The sequence below is a fragment of the Monopterus albus genome, unplaced genomic scaffold, assembly GCF_001952655.1.
Source record: "Monopterus albus unplaced genomic scaffold, M_albus_1.0 scaffold65.1, whole genome shotgun sequence".
NCBI classification, from domain to species: domain Eukaryota; kingdom Metazoa; phylum Chordata; class Actinopteri; order Synbranchiformes; family Synbranchidae; genus Monopterus; species Monopterus albus.
In genome coordinates this window covers 3,284,612-3,292,823 of record NW_018127945.1, presented here as the reverse complement: position 1 = coordinate 3,292,823, position 8,212 = coordinate 3,284,612, and the positions used below count along the sequence as shown (strand labels likewise).

The following is an 8,212-nucleotide window of genomic DNA, read 5'->3' as shown; positions in this document are numbered from 1 at the left end:
CACAATCTGTTTGAACTCCTCCCCTCTGGATGGTGTTATAGGTCACTGTACACCAAGACAACCAGGCACAAGGACAGTTTCTTCGCCCGAGCCATCACTCTGATTAACACTTAACCCATGACAGTATGACTGGACAATAACCCTCAGTGCAATACCTGTAAATATACATTGTACAGATTATACAGGTCTCTATTTTTAAGTACTCCATTTTTATCTCGCCTCCCAATGAACATTCCTTTGTCTGACTTCATTGTTTACTGCCTGGTTATTTTGTTATACTACACAGCCTTATGTTGGTGATGTAACCGGCGGGTTGGCCACGCCTACACCGCCTGGTTAGTAATTTGTCAGAATAATCATCGATATAAATAACACCTGGGGAGATGCTGTTGCAATAAGCAATGTCTGTGCTGGTCGCTGCCGTAACCAGTCTGAAGTGAATCTCCCTCCATCGAGCTGTGTCCTGCTTCTCCTTTAAGGTATGTCCAACGGACTGATTGTAGGTCGGATCTGTTGTAGTGTACAGTGCTTAAGTAGGTTGGTTTGGTTGTAGACTGTTTTTAGGGGATTACTGCATGCTCTTTGGGATGATAATCGATGCAAGCGTGATCCAGCAGAAGTTGGTGTCCATCGCACATGCTGTGCCAGGGTGACGTGCAGCCAAGGTAACCTGTAGCACTGTTGGTTTTAATTGTTTTGATGGTTTCTATGCTATTTATTAACAGTGGCTTTACTTGTTGCAGGGGTGATAGCCACTGCTGTTTTGCTTATGTGATGTTTTGCCTTGTTTTCTTTTATGTTAAGAGGTTTACCTAGCATTATGTTCCCTGTTTATTGTATTGTTTCTAAATAGGGTTTAGTCAATTTTATGGTGTGAACAGTGTGTGAATGGTTTTATGCACAGGGAGGCAAGGCCCTCTTATATTTGGTTGATGTGATGAATTGATTTGTGGTGTTTATTTAATGGTGCCTTTTAACCTGTTGACTCTGACCATTTTATTCCTGTTCTGCACTGTATTTATTGAGTGGGGGGGACACGTCTTCTTATAGGTAGCATTTTAGCTTCTGGGGTTAGTCTTCTTAAAACATTTTCACTGTTAAATTATACTTTGACTCAAATAAAGTTTTATCTGTGTGAGTAACTCCAACGTCTCTGTGTTGGCAGATCTATCTGGGGGTAGCAGCTCAGTACTGGGGAAGTTTGCATGAATTTGACCTCTGAAAACAGGAGGGGTGTTATTCTTGGGGAACTACTAAAAGTTACTACGGTCTGAGTTGCCTAGGCCTGTATATTGGCCCGGTCACAGTATATTGTTTACTTGCCCCTTGCTGTTGCCTTGCATGGGGATATGTACATGTACCAGAGACAAATTCCTCATGTCCAGCACACTTGGCCATAAAGCTGATTCTGATTCTAATTTCTGGAGACCAGCTTGGCAGCTGGGACACCAGGTTTGCTTTAAACTGCGTCTACCCAGCTAATAACCACATGGCATGGTTCACTGTAAGTCTAAGAGTAAATACTGTATGTACTAAAGTAGCAAGAAATAAAATAAATGACAGCAGAATGAAGGCTTATATAAATAATTTATTTAATAATTTATAATAATAAATAAAACTTTATTTATATAGCGCTCTCCAACTCACAGGAGTGCCAGAGTGATGTACAATAAAAACACAGAAAAAAAAATGACTATAAAACAGATAAGGAAATACTGTTGCTAGACCAAAGCTAAAACAAAACAATAAAACAAGCTAGGCCTCAAAAGCCTGCTTAAAGAAGTGGGTTTTTAAGGCTGACTTAAAGGCCACTAGTTCACTTTCTGCCTGTAGTTCTACTGGCAGAGCATTCCACAGTCTGGGGCCACAAATAGAAAAGGAACAGTTGCCCCATTTCTTATAAGGGGATCGTGGGACCACCAGCGACAAATGATCAGCGGAGCAGAGAGCTCTCCACGGCACATAAATTGCCAACAGGTCAGATAAGTAAGAAGGTGCGAGGCCATGAATAGCCTTAAAAACAAACAATAAAATCTTAAATTTAATTCTGAATTGGATTGGAAGCCAGTGAAGAGCACGAAGAATAGGGGAGATATGAGCAAACTTGGGGGTGTTAGATAGCAACCGAGCTGCTGCATTTTGGACTAGTTGTAGTTTTTGAAGCAAAGTCTGGGGAACTCCAACATACAGAGCATTGCAATAGTCTAACTGTGAAATAATAAACACATGAATAGCCTTCTCCAAATCTCCATGTGACAAAAAAGGTTTAACCTTAGATAAGAGACTTAGATGAAAAAAACATGACTTGACCACTTCCCTAATCTGTTTCTCAAAAGTAAAACCACTATCAAGAATTACACCAAGATTTTTCGCCGTGTCAGATAGAGGGAAGACTGAAGTGCAGAGGTTAACAACATCAGGCCTAATAAGGATGTATTCGGTCTTACTCTCATTTAACTGCAGAAAATTTAGCGCAAGCCATTGCCTAATATCCCGAATGCAATTATGCAATGGGTAAGTGCACTGGAGTCAGACAGGAGCAGTGGCAGAAAAATCTGAACATTGCCTGCGTAAAAGTGGAAATGAACATTATGGCTAGATATAATAGCCACAAGAGGTGAAATATATATATAGAGAGAGAAAAGAGTAATGGAGCCGGGTCGAACCTTGTGGAACACCTGAAGTGAGGGGAGCTATATTAGAGACGCAGTTGCCAATACTAACAGAAAAGGTTACCACACCCGTATCCAAGGAGAGATTAATGAACATGACCAAAATCAAAGTCAAGGGGCGAAGAGGTCAGTTTTAAGTAAGCTAAGTTCTCTTTTAATTGAGATAGGGAAATCGGAGTGAAGGAATTAAGAGTATGAACTACGGGTGAAACAGGCTTTGAATACGCTAAGGGCTTAGGCATATTGCCCCTGAGATCCCAAACCTTATCACCAAAATATCTTAAAAAGGCCTTTCTGTGCGGAGTTTGCATGTTCTCCCCGTGCTTGCGTGGGTTCTCTCCGGGTGCTCCGGCTTCCTCCCGCAGTCCAAAGACATGCAGCATAGGTTGATTGGTGTCTCTAACTTGCCCGTAGGAGTGATTGTGTGTGTGAGTGGTTGTTCGTCTGTGTGTTAGTCCTGTGATGACTGGCAACCCGTCCAGGGTGTCCCCCGCCTCTCGCCCGCAGCTGGCTGGGATTGGCTCCAGCCCTGTGACCCCATTTGGGACTAAGCGGTTTAGAAAGTGGATGGATGGTTACACAGGGCAGTAGAACCCTCTAAGGGCAACGCACCGACTGGGTTAATAACAGAGTGTATAGTTCTAAAAAGGACTCTCGGGTTACAACTGTTTGTTGCTATAGCGTTGGACAGGAATTGAGTTTTAGAGACTTTCACAGCCTCCTGGTAGGCAAGGAGGCTAGTTCTTAGAATATCCAGCAAGACGTGCAATCCGTCTTTTTTCCACTTGCGTTCGGCTTGCCTACAGATCCTCTGCAAGGACCGGGTAGTGTCAGGCCAAGGAGAAGATACGTTGCTAGCCCTTCTAGTCCTGAGAGGCGCAACGGAGTCCATAATCTGGGCCGAAGTTGAATTCAGCGAGGAGAGAAATACCTCAGGGCAGGACAGAGGATTCTGAACCACAGAGGAATAGAATTCAGAACCTAAGAACGCAGCAGCAAAGTCAGAGGGGGTAGAGGAAGTAATAATCCTGTGATGCAGCTGAGGGGCGAAACTTCAAAACGAATCAGGAAGTGATCAGATATGGCTATATTTGACACATCCTTAATAACAACTGATAGACCCCAAGAGATAACAAAGTCTAATGTGGCCCCCCAAGTGTGGGTGGAACATACCACTGACTGACACAGGTCAAATGAGTCTAATAAAATGTTAAAATCATTAAGAAGGTGGACAGGCGAGGAGTTAGCTTTAAGGTGAAGGTCCCCACAAATCAACAGACAGTCAGCCTGCGAAGTAAACATGGCCAAAAACTCTCCCAATTCGTGGATAAATTCCTAAGATTTAGGGGGGCAATAAATGACTGCACATAGAATAGGACAGTGCAGGCATAAAACAAAAGTTTATACCTCGAAGCTGGAAAAAGCCATGTCGGGCAGGAGGCGACATTTTAAAGTTGGCTTAAAACGGATGCCAGGCCACTGCCTCGACCAGCGAGACGTGGGGAATTAAGAAATAAATAGTCAGCCAGTAAAAGCTCGGAAAACAAGGTGTTATCCCCTCATTTTAGCCAGGTTTCCGTGATAAAAAACATATCCAAATCGTATGTGGTGATAAGGTCATTCAGGATAAAAGTTTTGTTGTTGAGTGATCTTACGTTAAACAGGGCAAACTGAAGCAAGCTAAACTGAGGGCACACAGTGCGGGACACAGAGCACAGATTGGCATGGAGACAGCATCGAGTAGAGCGTTTCACCAGACAAAAGTGTGGAAGAGGTGGGTCAGCATCCAGGCCTACTGGTTGAAGAAAGCGGTAATAGAAGTTAACCGACCATCTTAAACCACTGTGGCCATCCTCCGGCAAGCAACCTATCCCCTGAGACCGATTCAAAGCAGATTTCAGCTTGAAGTGTAGTCCTGCTCTCCTGCCGCGTCGTCTCCACCAAAGCGTAACTGGTGACAGATGGTGCGAGTGTCGCAGAAAGGATGGTACAGACGCTAGCAGAGGTGGTGGAGGATTAATTTGTTGAACATGACAGTAATATGGGCCGCTGCTCATTGAGTTCCGTATGTCAAACAACGTCAAACAATCATACACCAAAATAGAAAAGGCAGAGGGAACATCAAAAGCCGCAAAAAAACAAATACACAGGAGGAGTAGATGGCTGGCCAAACACAGCGGCGCCATCTTGGATCCAAATGGTCCAAAGTCCAATGTATCAAATTACACACAGCTTTCCTTTTATTTCTGAAAAAAAGATGGATGCTGTTATCACTTGTTACTTCACAATTTTAGGTTTAAGAAAGCAAAGCCATCTGTTGTCAGGATCGGCATGTGAAGCTGCCGATAATAGCAAGGGTGAACTCAATTATATTGCCAGACGAGGATAAGTGAATAACTGTCTCTTTAATTAGAGCACGGAACAACAAAACGATACAGAAAACATAAACAGAAAACACGATGCACACAGTCAGGTTGAAAACACAGTCCAGGGCCAGGGCCAGCAAACTTACACAGCTGAGCAATTAACAAAACAAGAGGTCAAAGAGGGAAGTCCGATAATCCGTACACAGAAGGCAGTCCAAAGCAAGAGGGCAAGGCAGAACACAATGCTCAAAATACACGATCCGGGGTCAGAACAGGAAATACCAAATAACAAGAATGCTGGAAAGTCTAAACAATCTAGCAGGTTACTAGTGGGGAAGGCTGCTTATAATGGGGTGAAAACAGGTGCAAACAATCAGAAGCAGGTGAAAACAATGAGTGCCAGGGTGGTGGTAACCTTGGCAGGGACGCTTCTGTCGGTGCACTGAAGGTAGGGGGCTTCAGTGGGGACACTCAGCACACCAAGAACCTCCCCGTGCTGAAGGGATGTCAACCTCAAGCATCTTGGCTGCAGGAACAGGGTGCAGCTCAGTGGTAGGCTGAAGACCAGACAGGGGCTCGAGCTGCTGGGGAGCTGGCTGGGGAGGCTGCTGCTGCGCTGGGCACAAAAACAAGAACAGGAGCAGGAACAGGAACCGTGGCCCCAGTTGGTGCCTTCCTCCCAGTCCTCCCTCTCCCTGGACCCCGAGGACAGATGACCCACTGGGTCCCGATAAAGGGTGAGGTGTTGAGGCTGGTGGGCTCTGGAACAGGGTCAGGGACTGGAGACACAGAGGGTGCCCACTCGACTGGAGGGAAGGACATGCCAAGGGAGTGTGCAGGCCTAGTGGCAGCAGACCATGAACTCACCTGGGGGCGAAGGAACTCACGGGATGGGGCCTCTCTCAGTGCGAGCCACACCTGCTGAAAGGCCTTTACCCATACGAGTGCCCCCAGCTCCCGGCGGTTATGTGCTGGGCCTACACCTGGCTGGCTAATCTGGTAGTTGGCAAGCAGGGCTGTGGGAGGACTAACACCTGAGCTTACTAAGTCCATGTTTGGCTGGTATTTTCTTGTTATGATGGGTGTGTGGTGTGTACCCCAGATGCAGACACAGGAACCAACAGGTGCAGGGATGGTAGAAAGAACTTTATCAACGGTTAACAGGTCCGCTGAGGTACAGGAAGAGCAGCGGGAAAAGGCAATTAACACTCCAGGTAACGACCAGAACAGGTGTGCACATCAGGACCCATCTTCCTCTCTGGCTGAGTTCATGTTTGGCCATATTGTACTTTCAGGATTGGTGCGTGAAGCTGCCAACGATGTCAGGGCCGCTCGGCGGCCGCTGCCTCTCCTCCGTCTTTCTCTCCTCTGTTTTCTCGATCTGCGGGATTCTGCACCTCAGCTGTGTTGCACTCGGTAATTGGTGACGCGTTTGTGGGTGCACACAGCTGGGGTGCATCCCGAGGATTAGTTTCCTCCTTATTTATAACTCAGGCAGATGCCTTCGCCGGAGCATTGCGACATGTAACAGACAATACTTACCCAAAGTAAGTTACATATGTTGTGTTTGACCCGCACTTTTTTAGACATGTGTAAGATGCTACGCTGACAGTTTCTGTGCGTTTTGGCTTGGCCTTATCACGCTAATTATGCGGTTAGCAATACTAAAATACATGCTTTGTCTTCCACGCTGACAGTCCCTGTGCTGTGGATTGCATTGTGTACGTTGGTTCTTTTTGTTCACCTGTCCGTTCTCATCCTCTGCTATTCTAGTCCCTGCCGTGAGTTTGTGTGTTTACCTGTTTGTCCTGGTCTCCTTAGTCATCACTGCCCTTCCCTGGTTGTATGTATTATGGACCCTGTTATGTTGTCACTTTGTTGTTTTTATTCCATTAAACCTCCTTTTTTGTACTAGCACCTGGGTCAGCCATCTTGAGTCCAACCCCAGTCCTCCCTCACCCTCCGGGTGAGGGGGACTAAACCATAACAGACAATAGCAAAGGGTGAACTCAATTATATAGCCAGACGAGGATAAGTGAATAATTGTCAATTTAATAAGAGCACAGAACAACAAAAATGATACAGAAAACTACGTAAAAGGTCGAAAACACAGTCCAGGGCAAGAGCCAGCAAACTTACACAGCTGAGGAATTCGCAAAATGAGAGATCAGAGAGGGAAGTCTGATAATCTCTACACAGAAGGCAGTCCGAAGCAAGAGGGCAAGGCAGAACACAATGCTCAAAATACATGATCCTGGGTAAGAACAGGAAAGGGGAAAAAAAAAAAAAAACAAAAAAAAAAAAAAAAAAAAAAAAAAACCCAAGAATGCTGGAAAGTCTGCAAACAATCTAAACAATCTAGCAGGTTACTGGTGGGGAAAGGCTGCTTATAATGGGGTGAAAACAGGTGCAAACAATCAGAAGAAGGTGAAAACATGAGTGCAGATTAAAGTAAAAACAGGAAGTAATGTCAAAATGAAAGCACGAGAACAGAAACAGGCGGGACAGAATCATGACATTTGTTCAACTAATGCAGTCTCCAAACTACAAATCAAAAGGTGGGAAGGCTTTAACAGTTGTCTTCAGGCGGGTAAAAAGGCAATGAGTCATAAATGAACAGAGTGCAAAAGGAATGCTGAGCAATTATTACCCTGACTTGCAATCACTTGACTTGTTGACTAGCAGTCACAAAAACTCAACTGTCTTTTACTAGAAGCAAAACCAAACATGTTCTAGAAATGTATGCAAAGAGACCTTTTTTCCTGTTCATAAACTGGTACTCAGTTCAAATACTGTGTACATTATGTTCCACGCTGCCATTAGAGAGTATAATACAAACTGTAACTTCCAAATCCCTGTTCTCCTGCACATAAACCTGGCTATAGATGTAATAAATAATTAATCATTTGGTTTCTGCTAAGATCTGGTTCTGCTAAGCACAAATATGCTGCAATTCTGTTAACAATTTAAATTATAATCCCAGCAATAAATTATAATGCTTTTCAAAACCATTGAACTTGTACATGTTTTATTGTTTAAAATCCATATGTACTGCTACATGACACAAAAACATCTCTACAAAGTGCAAAAGAACCTTTGAGAGAAGATTTGTTTTTCAGCAAAAAAAAAAAAAAAAAAAAAGAAAAAACAAAATTAACAGGAAAAGTTTTAAAA

At 44.2% G+C, this 8,212-nt stretch overlaps 1 protein-coding gene and 1 long non-coding RNA gene across 2 annotated transcripts in view; one reads left to right on the top strand and one right to left on the bottom strand.

Annotated features, from left to right (window-relative positions):
• The window catches only part of il34 (interleukin 34), a 38,357-nt gene that overhangs the window by 19,295 nt on the left and 10,850 nt on the right, over positions 1-8,212 (bottom strand). The window lies entirely within an intron of this gene.
• LOC109962570 (uncharacterized) lies at positions 306-1,002 on the top strand. The gene is made up of 3 exons (XR_002275282.1): positions 306-479; positions 554-665; positions 744-1,002. It is a non-coding gene; the product is annotated as an uncharacterized LOC109962570 (long non-coding RNA).